This window comes from Lytechinus variegatus, chromosome 1, assembly GCF_018143015.1.
Source record: "Lytechinus variegatus isolate NC3 chromosome 1, Lvar_3.0, whole genome shotgun sequence".
NCBI classification, from domain to species: domain Eukaryota; kingdom Metazoa; phylum Echinodermata; class Echinoidea; order Temnopleuroida; family Toxopneustidae; genus Lytechinus; species Lytechinus variegatus.
The window spans coordinates 27,739,886-27,757,212 of NC_054740.1; the positions used below are offsets into that span (position 1 = coordinate 27,739,886).

A 17,327-nucleotide genomic window follows, 5' to 3' on the forward strand; every position below is an offset into this window, starting at 1 on the left:
CATGTTTTCCAGGCGCTTGTTTGATTACCGCTCGTTCAAGCAATGAAAAAAAAATCAATTTCAATCCAATTCAAAATCACGACAAGACGATATTGGTGACAAAATTCGCAATGTTGTGAATTCTTTCCTGAATCTATATCTCTGGATTTATAAAGGCCCCCGGGGGCCACTTACATTGACGAGTGGATACCATGCGCGACCAAAAAACACGTAAAAAGGATGTCCTTTTCACGATAGGGCACGTTACGTACGTAACGTGATAAGGGTGTCAAAAACACAAAAATAATGAAAAAAGGGTATCTATTTCGCTAGGAAAATTACGCGTTTAGGGTCGAATTTGCGGGGATGATAAAACAAAATCAAAATGTTTTATAAAGGATGTCCTTTTTGCCCCCAAACTTCGTGTTTAGAGTCCGATTTGCGCCAGGTTTAGAAGGTGGGTCGTACTAAACCAATAAGGTAAAGCAGACGACCGAAGGACCCGTAACAATAAAACATCCCTGTACTTGTTTAGGGGTTCATTCCAGGGAATATTTGCCAAGAGTATCGTTTTGTTTCCAATACTTGTTAAGGGTAGGGTTTCACACGCCAATTTTTGTTAAGGGGTGCATTTTCAGAATAAGCAAATTACGTGTTTAGGGTGCTTTTCGAGACCCCATGGTCGCGCATGGTATCCACTCGTGAATGGAAGTGCCCCCCGGGTATATATAGGCCTAATGAGAAGTGTTAAATTTGGCAAACGGTAGGCCCTATGTCTTTTGCAAATAGAAATACATATCAGATGGATTAGATTTTGTTTCTCTCTCATTACTTTCCTCCATACTGTAGAATGTTTGGGATCATTGAAATGGCTTTTGGGAAAAACAAGCCATTCCGCATACAACACGTCTTATTGATATTAATGATCGTCGTTTCATTCATAATTGGATGGAATGTGCGTGTTGGTCTGCTGTCAGAGCCATTTAGACGCCGTTCGCAATCCTCTGATGAATTTCATGGATACACTACCGGAAGTGATGTTAAAATTATAGGCAGCAATTACGGAGATGAAAACACCACCTAAACAAGAATACGTATCCTGTGAGTACCTACTGAAACACAAGAAATGTATGTTAAATGATAAATGTCAATACTTTGTCTCAGTATTAGAATAATTTAATTTGTGATTCAATATGCTACTTCATGAATTCATACAGTGGCAAATCTGTTTAAGTCTATCACAGTGTGGAACATAGTGGGCCCGGGGGGGGGGGGGGCACTTCCATTCACGAGTGGATACCATGCGCGACCATGGGGTCTCGAAAAGCACCCTAAACACGTAATTTCCATATTCTGAAAATGCACCCCTTAACAAGTATTGGCGTGTGAAACCCTACCCTTAACAAGTATTGGAAACAAAACGATATTCTTGGCAAATATTCCCTGAAATGAACCCCTAAACAAATACATGAATGTTTTATTGTTACGGGTCCTTCGGTCGTCGGCTTTACCTTATTTGTTTTTGTACGACCCCAGCTTCTACACCTCGCGCAAATCGGACTCTAAACACGAAGTGTTGGAGCAAAAAGGACATCCTTTATAATACATTTTAATTTTGTTTTATCATCCCCGCAAAGTCGACCCTAAACACGTAATTTTCCTAGTGAAATAGATACCCTTTTTTCATTATTTTAGTGTTTTTGACACCCTTATCACGTTACGTACGTAACGTGCCCTATCGTGAAAAAGACATCCTTTTTACGTGTTTTTTTGGTCGCGCATGGTATCCACTCGTCAATGTAAGTGGCCCCCGGGATAGTGAGTCAGTGTGCGTGCAACTGCACATGACTGTTTTTCCTTGTGAGGAATAACTTCTGACATCGAAAATGGAAATTATTACAGCATAGCTTTCTCATTTAGAGTCTCAGTATATTATTTCAGAAAGAGGTTAGATCCAATTTATCTCCAAAGGGAGCTTTTGAAAAATGAAAATTTAAAAGAAAAAAATGGAGACCCACACATTTTTTTCATAACGGGATTTTACCTGTCAATAGTGGGGCGTTATGCTGTGTTAAGGTTAGAAACAGTGCAAGATATGAACTAACAAACTTAATTTTGTTATAGAATGGCTAAAATTGGACCTACTCCCTTTGGAAATGTTGTACATTTGATTGGCCAGTTTTGAATCTTTCTGATGGGAATTTCAACTTTTCCTTGGTGTTATCATCTCGAGCTAGTATATAGATTTTGACAAGTAACTGAAACTTGGTGAAAATTGATCTAAGCAGTTTTGGAAATAGCTCCCCCCTCTCTCTGTATATATGTATATAATGCAAACACCCACACACAAATATATAGTGTGACAGAAATGGATGAAGAGAACAAAGGTAAGTGTAGCTTAAATCAAGGTTCCCAGAGCCATCTACCCTTTTGGAAAAATTGGTGATGCCGAAAAAATGTCTCTGCCGGGAACTATATATATAGATATATATATATATATACATGTATATATATATATATATATATATATATATATATAGTGTAATGATAAGTTTACTTGTACCAAACACTGTTGAGTTGTGAATATGAAACATAATGAGATGAGGCGAGGCCAACTCAACAGCTGTCGCAGGACGAATAATGGTGTCCTACGTCATCTGTTGAGGTGGCCTCGCCTTATCTCATTACTATATACAGTATATAATGTAATATCTATCTATAATGTACTGTTTGAGTAAAGAAAAAAAAATGACTTAGTAAACATATCTCAAAATCCCTTTTCAATGAAATTAACTTGAGAACTGATACTAAAAGTGTTTATTATAATGTAAACTATAGAAAGGGTGTTTTGAATTGGATTTTAATGCAACCATTGTAGGATAATGACATCATTGATATCTAGATTCAGTCATTGCAGTCATGCCTTACTTTTGCGCAAATCGAAATTACATCACTGCAATTCATCCAAACGTTAACACATACCACATTAATATGGTTTCACAAATATTCGGGAGAGGATACTCTTTCATACCAAAATAAACGTGTGTTCATGAAATATTTTTTCTTCTAAAATTGGGGGAATAGTGAGGTGTTTACTCACACGGTATGTATACAGCAAAAACTGTGGTGTTAACCGGTGTACATAGAGGACCACACCAGTTATTTTACACCGGTGTTAAATAGGTGGTGTTAGTTTTACCCCTATAGGTGTTATTACAACACCTTTGGTTGTTACATTTACACTCTTTGGTGTTATCTAAGGGTGTAATTTTAAACCTCAGGGTGTGGTCCTCTATTAACACCAATTGGTGTCAGTTTTAACACCACAGTTTTACAGTGTATATATATATATGTATATGAGGGCGTGTGAGGGTGTGTGCGTCTTGATTTTGATTGATTTGTTCTAGTGATGATACATTAAAATCTACCTCCGCTATTTGTTTCCTTCTGATATTAATATGTGCAGCCTTCAATAAAACATGGTTGACATGGGACAAGATAGACAGTCCTGGACTTTATCGCGCATGCGTTTGGAGACGGGAACAGAAGATGTCGACGGGAGGCAATATTGTCTTGCATGGCGTCAGCAACAAAATGAGGATTGAGACTTGCATAGATTCTTGCATTCAATCGGTGAGTTCGGTGAGAAACAAAGTTTGATGATTGTTTATTTTATTCTGCTTTTTGCTATTTGTTAAATTTGAATCCCTTTTTTATACATTTTTTTTATACGATTTAATATTTGTCAGTAAAAAGGAAACAACCAATTTGTAATAGGGAGCTACAAGCAATATATTTGAAAGTTACTCCGAAGTTACATTTGAAGTTACAAACGACTGGTGATCCAACGTTGTAATTAATTTGCGCACCAAATCATCATTGGTGATTTTGGGCCTAAGAAAGATCGCCAGTTTTTCGTAACGTCGCTGAACAGCTTTATCAAAACCCACCTGGTATACAGACTTATTTATATCAGTTCATGGAAAAATTGATTCTGTCGAAGAAAATCTTTGTGAAAATCAAAGAAAACAAAAGCTTGTTTGAATAAATGAATGAAAAAAGTAACGTGCTATGTAGTTTTGTTGCACGCTTCGGCATGGCGGCTGTTCCCCCTGAGTAAGGTCGGGTGGTCGAATCAAGCAAACCTTCAAGAGAAGTCTGCTTGACTGAAAGGCCTAATATGCAATAAAACAACCGTACGGATGCACGTGTCTGGTTTCCGTGTTGGATAATTATGAAACGAAGAATAACTTGTATTTCATATCCCCTATCTTCGCAGGTTTTTACGTACGCAGCACTGAGCAGCGGGGATGAATGCTACTGCACGAACGTTTCTTCAAGTTCAGAATTTCTGTCTTACGTCGACAGCAGTCTCTGTGACTTGAATTGTGCTGGCGACAAGTTGCATCATTGTGGTGGAAAAACAGTTATGTCTGTTTATAGAACTTCAGTTCCAGGTAATATACTAAAAACAGTAAGGGGTTTTCACACTTCGATTCAGAAAGAATTCAAGAAAAAAGAAAATATATTATCAAATACCCTTCATGACAAAGAGCAATCATCAAGAAGTCTTTGTCGAACTTTGGTGAATTAAAAAAAAAAACAGTGTCTTCCTCGACTTTGAACAAACTACATATTTGCATTTTTGTACGGCTCTGAACTTAAGACAAAACTACTGTTCCGGTTTACCAAAATTCGACAGAGACTTATATGTCATGAAGGTCATTTGAAATAGATTTTCTATACTCTTTTTAAACGTTCTGCGCCTCACATTAAAAATTCCCCCTTATTTAAGGGGTGTCGACGTCGAAAAGAGCGATGAATTTGCAACAAGAGCAGATGGTTCTTGAGAAGGAACAGCATTCCATTCTTTGGGGTCAATGAAATCTCATAGTTCGAGTTGGTTTACCTACTGACAAACGTATCTCAGTCAAAATGATTTTCCCACATATGAAACAATCAATGCCAAAAATTGATAAAAATGAAATCCATTTATCTATTATTTTTGCAGACGCAAGATGCTCGTCGATACATTTTGGCTCCCCGGGTTCACTCCCGCTCGTTGCGTTAGCTTCGTACCCCCGGTCCGGTAATACATGGACGCGAGAACTGATAGAAAAAGCTACAGGACTACATACGGGCAGTATTTATTGGACAGCAGAGAGAAATATGCCATTGTCGAAAAAAAGTAAAGTGTATTTATTTTGTTTCCGCATGCAAAGTTAGGCCAAATATGATGCTGCTATATACGTATATGATGATTTAAATAGTCATTTTTACTTTTGCCTGTCTTCCTGTTGGAATTTAACTTTGATTTTCTACATACATCCAACCCCCAAAAGGAAATGCCATATCCTGTAATTGTTGAAGGTTATGATTTGATTAAAAAGTTGATTAAAAGTATTAAAAAATAGCACATCGTTTAAGCCTGTCACTCTATTAAGAAGTTGTTTAAATTTTATTGTAATTTTTAAAACTCTTTAATAGTTGTTAACGAATGAAAACAAACTGTTTGGATTTTGTGTTACAAATAATAATGCTCTTAACTGTGTCATGATGATCATAAGAAAAGAGAAATACTTAGCCAAAGAGACACTTTCATTTACCTCAATTATGTCGGCTTTAAAACTTTATTATGAAATGGAAAAATATACTTATGAAACAAATTTCAGAGCAAATAAGTTCAGAAAGAAACGGTTTCGTATCAGAAACCTTTTCGAACAATCTGTCACAGTAACAAACATAATTATTACCAGTGTTTATTTCTTAGATATATGTATCCTCATTTTTCTTGCCAATTGATCTGGCTGTGCTGTGACAACTTATTGTATAATAAGTCAGTTTGACTACATGTCTATGTATTATGAATTATGTATATACCATGTTTATTTATTGTTTGTCTGAAAAATTGTAAATGTTTATACAGTGTGCTTTTTGAAAGTAAAGAACCCTGTGGACTGGGGAAAATAGTTGTTAGAGTGAAGGGCTTAAACAACGTGCTTAATGGGGAATGAAACCTTTGGAACAAATAGGCTTGTGCAGAAACAGAAAAATGAAAGAATAAGAATAAAGAAAATTTGAGAAAAATCGGACAAATAGTGAGAAAGTTATGAGCATTTGAATATTGCAAGCACTAATGCTATGGAGATCCTCACATTGGCAATGCGACAAGGATGTTTGACGTCACTGATGAACTTTCCCTTTGGTGGACTATAAAATACCCTCAAAATGTCTCTTTTTGCTTTTTCATATGATGATACAAACTCTTTATCCATGATGTATTCTTAAAAAAAATATGTATTACATGCCCTCATGTAGAAAGAACACATGATTTATGGATAGATGTGATAAAAGAGGCAATTCAAGTGAAATATATTCTAAAGTAATGGGGAGAGTTGTTCACAAGTGACATCACACATCTTTGCCGCATTGCCAATTTGCCATGTCCATAGCATTAGTGATCGCAATATAATAATAATAATAATTGTAAATTTATATTGCGCAATTTCTATTTGGATATACTCAACTGCGCATTACATTACATAACAGATAAGCAGAAAAACAATTATTAACAGGATACGCAAAAATTTAGTTCACTAAATTAATCGAAGAAAAATAAGTAAAGATTAATTATTTCTACAAAATACATAATCAAAAACATGAAAAAGTGACTTCTTATTAAAAACTATCTTGAAAGAGGTGGGATTTCAGTTTGGTTTTAAATAAGTTGACAGAGGATGCATTTCTTATTGAGGAAGGGAGACTATTCCAGAGTTTGGGTGCAGCACTGATAAAGGCACGGTCACCTAGTGTGATCTTTGTTTTACATGTTGGGAGACTGAGGAGCATTGTGTCATGGGAACTACGAAGCCTGTAAGACTGGGTGGGTGATTTTAATTTAAGGAGTTCACTGAGATAGGTGAGATAGTCATGTCATGTAGTATCTTATATGTTAGGAGCATTATTTTGAATTTGATTCGCTGACGTACTGGAAGCCAATGTAGATCGTTGAGTAGGGGCCTTACATGGGAAAATTTGGGGGAATTACAAATGAGTCTGGCACATGCATTTTGAACACGCTGTAATTTGTTTATCTGAGAATCTGGTAAGCCAAAAAGTAGTCCATTACAATAATCCAACTTGCTTGTTACAAATGCATGGACCAGTGTATCAATACATGTGCTGCTTAAATATTTTCGGATATGACGTAAGTTGTAGAGATGATAAAAGGCAGTTTTGCATGTTTTGGATATGTGGGTTTCCATGTTTAGCTGCGAGTCAAACCAGACACCAAGGTTTTTTGCAACCATGGTCTGCTTTACTACAGTATTTCCAACTGTTATGCAATCTATATTTAGTTTAGACACTTGTCTAGGTGTTCCAATAATAAGAAACTCAGTTTTGCTATCATTGAGTTTCAACTTACTGCCCAACATCCATCTACGAAGTTCCTGTAGACAGAGTTCAAGAGACAAACACAGGACTGTTCTTGTTCCCTGACTGGGCTGAAGGAAATGTATAATTGAGTGTCATCTGCATAACAGTGACAAGATATTTTTTCAGAGTATGCTTTGATAACCGAAAAAAGCCTACTAGAATAAAGGGAAAAAAGGAGAGGTCCGAGCCTGGACCTTTGGGGAATGCCCCATCTAACGTCAAATTTCTTTGAGGTAATGTCACCAATTGATATTTGTTGCTGCCTATCGGAAAGGTAAGACTGCAACCAAGACAAAGCAGAGTCTGTTATCCCAAAATCAGTTTCCAATATTTCAGCAAGTATACTATGGTCAATAGTGTCGAACGCAGCACTAAGGTCTAATAGTACTAAAAAGGTAACTTTCTGTTGGTTCATAGCCATTAGTAAATCATTCTTGACTTTTAGTAGGGCTGTTTCTGTACTGTGAAACTTCCTGTAAGCTGACTGTGTTAAGGGGAAGAGGTTGTTACGATCGAGATGTTCCTGAATTTGAGCAGTGACTGCCCCTTCAACCAACTTTGACACATATTGAAGGTTACTTATTGGCCTGAAGTTATTGAAGTTTACTTCTGAATTAGGTTTCTTTGGCACAGGCCTAACTAACGCTAGCTTCCAACCCGAATAACACTTGGCATCATGTAATGAGAGATTTATGATTTTCGTAAGCACAGGTAGTAAGGTATCTAGACACTCAACAACCAATCTTGTTGGCATTGGATCGAGGGAACATGATTTTTTGCTGAGGTTCATAACAATTTTCCTAACATCACGTAGTGATAGTAACTTGAAGCTCGAGAGTACGTGCTGGTTAGAAGCAGAAAAGCATCTCTGCAACCCATCAACACCAATCTGCTCTTCATGTAACAATGATTCAATATCACAGTGAATTTTTACTACTTTTTGTTCAAAAAAGTCTCCTAGTCCATTAACAAAATCATAGTTGTCAACACTAGGAGGTATGACAAGATCACTCTTTGTCATGTTCAGTAAGGACTTTGTTATGCCAAAGAGTTTCTTTTGGTTTGAGCTATTATCAGTGATACAATCAGTGTAATACTTAGAACGGGCCTTATTCATTACGTATAATGTCCTATTTCTAGCTGTCTTAAAAGCATTAAGGTCAGAGACAGATTTGGATTTTCTCCATTTCCTTTCAGCCTTTCTTTTCTTCTTCTTTTCCATCCTTATATCATCAGTAAACCATGGAACTCTAGGACGACTATTAAATGCTCATAACTTTCCCATTATTTTTCCGATTTTTCTCAAACTTTCGTTGATCTGTTTCTTTGATTTTTCTGTTTTCACACAAGCTACCTTGTTCCAATGGTTTCATTCTCCTTCAACATTTTACACGACGTTTTTTACAGTGTGATGAGGGGGTGGGTGTGGGATTCCTGTATAGACGGACTTTCCTTCATCAAAATCTACGAACTACTTTATCCTCGGAATGTTGTGGACGTAAGTTTCCTGGGGATAATTATGGTGTCTTCAATAGTGACAGTGTAGTAGTTTTCTTTAATACACGGATGCATACTCTTTTCGTAATCACTTCAATTTTGACAACAAAGTTTTCCCAGGAGGAAACGCAGACTACAAAAATCACAACACCATCTGCGTGAAGACACATCTGCATGACGAGACAGGTTCGAGGCTGCTATCATGCTCATTCGAAATCCACTCAAGGCCATCGTTGCCGAAGCCTTCCGGAGACAGATCTTCGAATCGCACCGGTCTCCAGTGGACGCGATTAACTTTTTCAAATCAAAAGGTAAGACATTTATAACATCAATATAATACTTTTAGAATAGAGGCAACAGCTCTAAAGGTTACTGGAACCTAAGCCCAACCCATTTCAACCATTTTAACCATATTGAAAATATGATTTTAGACATGTTGGAGCCCCAAATGTGGCAACAAGGCGTTGAACTGGTACATACACTGTAAAAAATGAAGTGCTAATTTAGAACTTCCAGTGCTTGCATATATAGTGACTGCACTACCAGCGGGACTACCAGTGCTGGTTTCCAGTTTAAATTTGTACTAGAAAATCAGCACTCGTGCAGTCACTATATACAAGCACTGTAAGGGCTAAATTAGTACTTCATTTTTACAGTGTATAAAGTAACTTGAACCTCTATTATTAGGTAGAAGAGACGTCGATCTACAGGTTACTAATCATGAAGTGACGGCACAGAAGGCCTGTTACAACCGATAATGTCGAAGCAACGCATAATGTCGCAGATTGCGACATTATGCCAAGAGCGTCCGACGCATTAATGTCGCAGTCAACGCATAATGCCGTAGTTTTTCTAACGCATAATGTCACATGTCGCAACGCATAATGTCGCAGCAAATTGCCAACGCATAATGTCACATGTCGCAACCATGTCAGAGCGGTATTTTCTTCAGGACTCGAGCTACAGATTAACATATAAAATATGCTTTCACTTAGTATTTTGAGACACGAGAAAGAGAATGAAATTATTTGGAAATCAGGATTACTCTTTGTATGGATATTTATCGGTTTATTGCCATTTCGTCTACTGCCTTTTTCCCCACTATCGCATGGTCTGATATCATTTCGTCTACCATTAGTTAATCAACTATCAACATAGTCCAATAACCATTTCGTCTAATTACCATCTCGTCTAATAGCCAGTTGGTCTAATAACACTTTGTTTATTATCATTACGTCTAATTGTTTTTTTTAATTGGTCCAATATCCACTTTGTCCATTATCTTTACGTCTATTACCTTTTGGTCTAATAGCCAATTGGTCTAATAACCACTTGGTGTACTCTCATTTTCGTCCACGTTCCATTTGGTCTAACATAAGTTGGTTCGCTATCACTTTGTTTAAACCCATTTCGGCTATCAATCATTTGGGTATCGTTCCCAAGGGTCCAATCACCAATTGGTCCAATCACCGATTCTAGGACAATTACCCCCAGACAATCACCTTCCGGACAACTACCCCTTGACAACTAGACCCCGAGGACAATTATCCCCGGACAATAACCCCCTGAGGACAATTACCCCCTCGACAAATACCCCTGGACAGTATTCCCCTGACAATTACCCCCTTGACAATTACCCCCCCCCCCGCAATTGCCCCCGAGGACAATGATTCCCCAGACAGTTACCCCAAACAATTACCCCCGGAAATCCCCCCACCTTCTCTCCGGCATCGATGTTAGAATCAAGCGTGACTCCCGGGGGGGGGGGGCACTCGACCCAAAAAGTGGTAGGGGTGTGCCGCGGGCGAGACAAAAAACGGGGTCCTTGGAACGGATCGCAAGCAAGAGAGTGCTTACGCATCCCTATGGAACGGGCATGCGTGCATGATGCAGCTAGCCCGGCGGCACGGCCGCCGGGTGCGCTAGCGCACAGGTGATGGTCGGACAGCGCTCTGCGGCCGCATTTCACCAAAATTACAGCTCATTGTCGCAAATCAATGCGACCGGAACGGCGTAAGAAAAATATGCCAAGCTTTGGAGCGGATTTCTTCTTTTTTTCTCGATAAGAAGAAAATGCTTTGCTTTGGAGAGGCTTTTTCTTTGTTCTTTTTCTCAATAAGACAAATATGCTATGCCTTGGAACGGAAATTTGAGTGTAATAATGAGGGTCCCCTCCGCGGCACATTATTTTTGAGTGACCCCCCCCCCCGGGCGTGAACCATTGTAAGTCTTGGTCGGTTGCACAGGTTTCAATACATTTTCTACTTTATCTTATGTTAATAACTTTCTCTCTTATATTGCCCTTTCACCTTTTTCTCTCTCCCTCTCTCATTTTCTTCGTTTTCATTTTTTCTTCCTTTTCCGCCTTTTCTTCCTTTTTTTGTTTAGCAAGGAAGGGTGATTGTCCGGGGGGGGGGTAATTGTCCTAGAACGGGTGATTGGACCCATGGCAACGATACCAAATGATTGTTAGCTGAAATGGGTTTAGACAAAGTGACGTAACGTGATAAGGGTGTCAAAAACACAAAAATAATGAAAAAGGGTATCTATTTCGCTAGGAAAATTACGCGTTTAGGGTCGAATTTGCGGGGATGATAAAACAAAATAAAAATGTTTTATAAAGGATGTCCTTTTTGCCCCCAAACTTCGTGTTTAGAGTCCGATTTGCGCCAGGTTTAGAAGGTGGGGTCGTACTAAACCAATAAGGTAAAGCAGACGACAGAAGGACCCGTAACAATAAAACATCCCTGTACTTGTTTAGGGGTTCATTCCAGGGAATATTTGCCAAGAGTATCGTTTTGTTTCCAATACTTGTTAAGGGTAGGGTTTCACACGCCAATTTTTGTTAAGGGGTGCATTTTCAGAATAAGCAAATTACGTGTTTAGGGTGCTTTTCGAGACCCCATGGTCGCGCATGGTATCCACTCGTGAATGGAAGTGCCCCCCGGGTATATATAGGCCTAATGAGAAGTGTTAAATTTGGCAAACGGTAGGCCCTATGTCTTTTGGAAATAGAAATACATATCAGATGGATAAGATTTTGTTTCTCTCTCATTACTTTCCTCCATACTGTAGAATGCTTGGGATAATTGAAATGGCTTTTGGGAAAAACAAGCCATTCCGCATACAACACGTCTTATTGATATTAATGATCGTCGTTTCATTCACAATTGGATGGAATGTGCGTGTTGGTCTGCTGTCAGAGCCATTTAGACGCCGTTCACAATCCTCTGAGGAAGTTCATGGATACACTACCGGAAGTGATGTTAAAATAATAGGCAGCAATTACGGAGAGAGGAAAACACCACCTAAACAAGAATACGTATCCTGTGAGTACCTACTGAAACACAAGAAATGTATGTTAAAATGATAAATGTCAATACTTTGTCTCAGTATTAGAATAATTTAATTTGTGATTCAATATGCTACTTCATGAATTCATACAGTGGCAAATCTGTTTAAAGAGAAATGCCAGTAGTTGCAGTAAACACTGATTTCATGAGAAAGTCTGTAAATCCAGGCTTGATTGTCAGTATATCATCGAGGATCGAGATCTGGTACAGTTACATAAACTGAACTTTGTGAAATCTTGAAAATTACGCTGAAAAATGTTCACACTGAAAGTCACCAACACAGATAGGAACACGTGGGACAGTGTATTATTATTGCTGGAATAAAGACCCGACGGAAGTGACCGAATCCGCGCTTGTTTTGCTTATTTCTCAGCAATTGCACAATTTCTTCAAGAATCCTTTGGCACATATGTTTTATTCAAATAAACAGACACTTGGGTGGTCATTATATTAGATTCTGTAAAAAAGTCATTTTGAGATCGTTACCAATACTGGAATTTATCTTTAAGTCTATCACAGTGTGGAACATAGTGGGTCAGTGTGCGTGCAACTGCGCATGACTGTTTTTTCCTTGTGAGGAATAACTTCTGACATCGAAAATGGAAATTATTACAGCATAGCTTTCTCATTTAGAGTCTCAGTATATTATTTCAGAAAGAGGTTAGATCCAATTTATCTCCAAAGGGAGCTTTTGAAAAATGAAAATTTAAAAGAAAAAAATGGAGACCCATACATTTTTTTCATAACGGGATTTTACCTGTCAATAGTGGGGCGTTATGCTGTGTTAAGGTTAGAAACAGTGCAAGATATGAACTAACAAACTTAATTTTGTTATAGAATGGCTAAAATTGGACCTACTCCCTTTTAGTCTGGTCTGTTAGCGTCAAAAATGCCCTACTTGTGGACACGGTGGACAAAAGCATGATTTTTTCTCCAGACCTTTGTTTATGTATAAGAATTAAGAATGGGGTATGCTCCAAAAAATCTGGCTGCAGGAACAGTGAAAAAATGGGTAAAAATGTCAGAATTTATGAGTTCAGTTTTATCTGATATGTAGACTAGCGCTAGTGCAAAACTCAATAGCAGTGCATTATTTTGCATTGGATTAGTTCTTGAATTCAGACCCTTTTTGAACAGATCTTCTGTTTGTCCTCGCATCTTAATGCATCAAATATCTGAATGAAGATGCTAACCAAGCCGAAGGGTGATGGTGGAGGGGGTTGAATGTTGGTGTGTATGTACATATTTTGGTCTTGGGGGAAAGATGTGCAAGACACATTTTTTGCATGTGTTGGAAATTGTGTTGCCATGGTAACAGTGTATCATTGCAAAAATAAGGTAAAAATCTTGCAGTTGGAACTACTTCCTCTGTTTTCATCCGATTCTCATGAAATTTGGCACACACATTGATCTTGAGGTGAAGATGTCTAAGACACACTTTTGTGTGTCTTTCAGAAATCTTGTTGCCATGGTAACAACATATTATATGGTGAAAATTGGGGGAAAAAACCTTACAATTCAAACTGTTTTTATGAAATTTGGCACACACATTGGTATTGAATTATGTACTACAAGTAGGCACTTTTTGTGTGTGTTTCAGAAACTGTGTTGTCATGGTAACAAAATATCATATGGCAAAATTTAGGTAAAAACCTTGCAATTTGAACTACTTCATCAGTTTTTTATGTTGTTTTGAACCAATTCTCATGAAATAATTATGGCTCACACATTGGCCTTGAGGTAAAGATGTGCAAGAACCTTTTGTCAGAGAGTGCATTGCCTTGGTAACCACATTTAGCCAGAAATATGGGGAAAACTCATTGTGGATCAGTCTACTTCTCAGTTTTCAGCCTGTGCTCATAAAAGTTGACACAAATATTCATTTTAAGTTTTAAAGAAATCGGACAAGCAAAATAAAGTTATGGCTGCTTTAAAATTAAGATCGCTAAGGCTACTAGTATGTAGAATTCAAATTGGCAACTGGGTAAGTAAATTATGACAAGGGGTGAGGCCGCAAGGACAACTTTCCCATAAGACTAGTACTTAGTTATCAGGATTTTTGGTTTTCTCCTAAATCCCTATTCCATGGGGGCCGTAATATAAACCCGGTAGTATGTTTTATGTCCTCATGAAAGAAAGATATAATTTGAAGTAAAACTTTTGAAATAAAGAAATTTTAGCTAATTAAGTATTCCAGTACATGAAAGAGTTGTCCTTGCCTTCTTACATCACTATGACATCACAAATGCGGTCAATTTGAAGTCTTCATGGGTATAGTGATATACCAATGTTTATAACTTTAATATACTTACAACTTCTTATTGTTTGTCCGATATTGTTCAAACTTTGACCTATAAACTTGTCTGATTTTTCATTTTCCTCTAAAAACAAGTGTTTATTTGGGTTTGATTCCCCTTTATGACGTCATATAATAGCGCAGGGTATTAATCACCTTCAATAATATTTATAGGCTTTTTTTGGGGGGGGCGGAGAAGGTCCTTAAAAACTGACAACATAAAAATATAGAATGTTAAAGGCCATGACCATGAGGAACTTAAACTCTCCGGTGTTTCCGGTGTCCAATTAATCAATGTTTTATTTGAAGCATGAAGCAGGGGCTGTCACAGAAATATACTGAAAAAAATTAAATGAAAGAAAATATAAGGCTAAAATCTATTGTGCACATAGGTATATTTTTGATATGGTATGTTACTGAGTCATGGATTTGCAAGTGAATTTCTAAAACAAGTGTAGTGATTTTTGTTTATATTTATATTTCTATAATAAGTTGCATGATTAAAGGTACACTTTAAAATATGTCAGAAAAAATATACTTAGAGAGAGACAGGAAGCAGGAGATGGCATGGTGAAGCTCAAAATCAAGAGTGATGTGAAAGTTAAAAAGAAAGAGTAGGAACGGAATATGAATATGAATAAAAGACTGAGTAGGAGAATATAAATAAACAATGGTTAATTGGGTACTGTAAACATTTTTTTTTATCAAATCAGAATGCATTAAACTTCAAATGAATGGTCTGAAGTGCAAAGGACTCTTCTACCTTTGAAGGGGGGGGGGGGATTTTCTGCTAAAAAGTATATCAGCCCCCTATTTTTTCGGGGGGGGGGTTAAGTTCCTAGTCATAATCCTTTAACTGTAATCTTTATGAGGTCATTTTCTAAAGACCCCCCCCTCCCCAAAAAAAGAGTAATGTCTAGCTTTAAAAATGCATTGACCCCTGAGGGACAAAAGTGTAGACTGGTTTGAGCATGGGGAAGTAGAACTAAAAGTGGTATGGGGAGGGGTGCACATCTTGGGGAGGTGGAACTAAGGTTTGGAAAATCAGCTGTTGAAAGTAGAAGGGGTACACATTTTGTTTTGCTTTCCAGTGTTGGAACTCCTCTGCTTCAGCGGAAGGTTTCATATTCACCCAGTGTACCTCCAGCCTATATGCCCTTAAGGGGATGCATTTTTTAAGAGTGTTTATCATTTTTATGTTTCTAATGGCCACTGCCTTTTAACCTTCTTTGATGTCAGATTTAAAGGACTAATCCTGCCCCTTCCCCCCAAACCCAGAAATATTAATGAAGGTGATTAATACCCCCACATTTTAATGCAGAGAAGACATTTAGAATTTAATATGAATCTTTACCCTAAGATGAATATTTCTTCCAATTTTTATGAGCACTGACTAAAAACAAGGGAAGAAGTTTGATCCACAATAAGTTTTCCTACATTTCTGGCTATCATATGTGGCTACCCTGGTAATGCACTCTCTGACAAATGCAAAAAAAAGGTTCTTGCACATCTTTACCCCCAAGGCCAATGTGTCAGCCAAATTTCACGAGAATTGGTTCAAAACTGATAAAGTAGTCCAAATTGCAAGTATTTTTACCTAAATTTTGCCATATGATATTTTGTTACCATGACAACACAGTTTCTGAAACACACACAAAAAGTACCTACATGTAGTACATCTTTACTTCAATACCGATGTGTTTGCCAAATTTCATGAGAATTGATTGAAACTGATGAAGCAGTTTGAATTGTAAGTTTTTCCCCAATTTTCACCATATGATATGTTGTTACCATGGCAACAAGATTTCTGAAAGACACACAAAAGTGTGTCTTAGACATCTTCACCTCAAGATCAATGTGTGTGCCAAATTTCATGAGAATCAGTTAAAAACAGAGGAAGTGGTTCTAACTGCAAGATTTTTACCTTATTTTTGCAATAATACACTGTTACCATGGCAACACAATTTCCAACACATGCAAAAAATGTGTCTTGCACACCTTTATCCAAGACCAAAATATGTACATACACACCAACATTCAACCCCCTCCACCATCACCCTTCGGCTTGGTTAGCATCTTCATTCAGATATTTGGTGCATTGAGATGCAAGGATAAACAGAAGATCTGTTCAAAAAGGGTCTGAATTCAAGAACTAATCCAATGCAAAATAATGCACTGCTATTGAGTTTTGCACTAGCGCTAGTCTATATATCAGACAAATCTGAACTCATAAATTCTGACATTTTCACCCATTTTTTCACTGTTCCTGCAGCCAGATTTTTTGGAGCATACCCCATTCTTAATTCTTATACATAAACAAAGGTCTGGAGAAAAAATCACGCTTTTGTCCACCGTGTCCACATAATTTCGCTAACTGACCAGACTATTTGGAAATGTTGTAGATTTGATTGGCCAGTTTTGAATCTTTCTGATGGGAATTTCAACTTTTCCTTGGTGTTATCATCTCGAGCTAGTATATAGATTTTGACAAGTAACTGAAACTTGGTGAAAATTGATCTAAGCAGTTTTGGTAATAGCTCCCCCCTCTCTCTGTATATATGTATATAATGCAAACACCCACACACAAATATATAGTGTGACAGAAATGGATGAAGAGAACAAAGGTAAGCGTAGCTTAAATCAAGGTTCCCAGAGCCATCTACCCTTTTGGAAAAATTGGTGATGCCGAAAAAATGTCTCTGCCGGGAACTATATATATATATATATATATATATATATATATACATGTATGTGTATATATATAT

The 17,327-nt window shown here is 37.5% G+C and overlaps 1 pseudogene; it reads left to right on the forward strand.

Annotated features, from left to right (window-relative positions):
- The first annotated feature begins 1,046 nt into the window (after positions 1–1,046).
- Positions 1,047–9,671, forward strand: LOC121430056 (annotated as a pseudogene).
- The last annotated feature ends 7,656 nt before the right edge of the window (positions 9,672–17,327 follow it).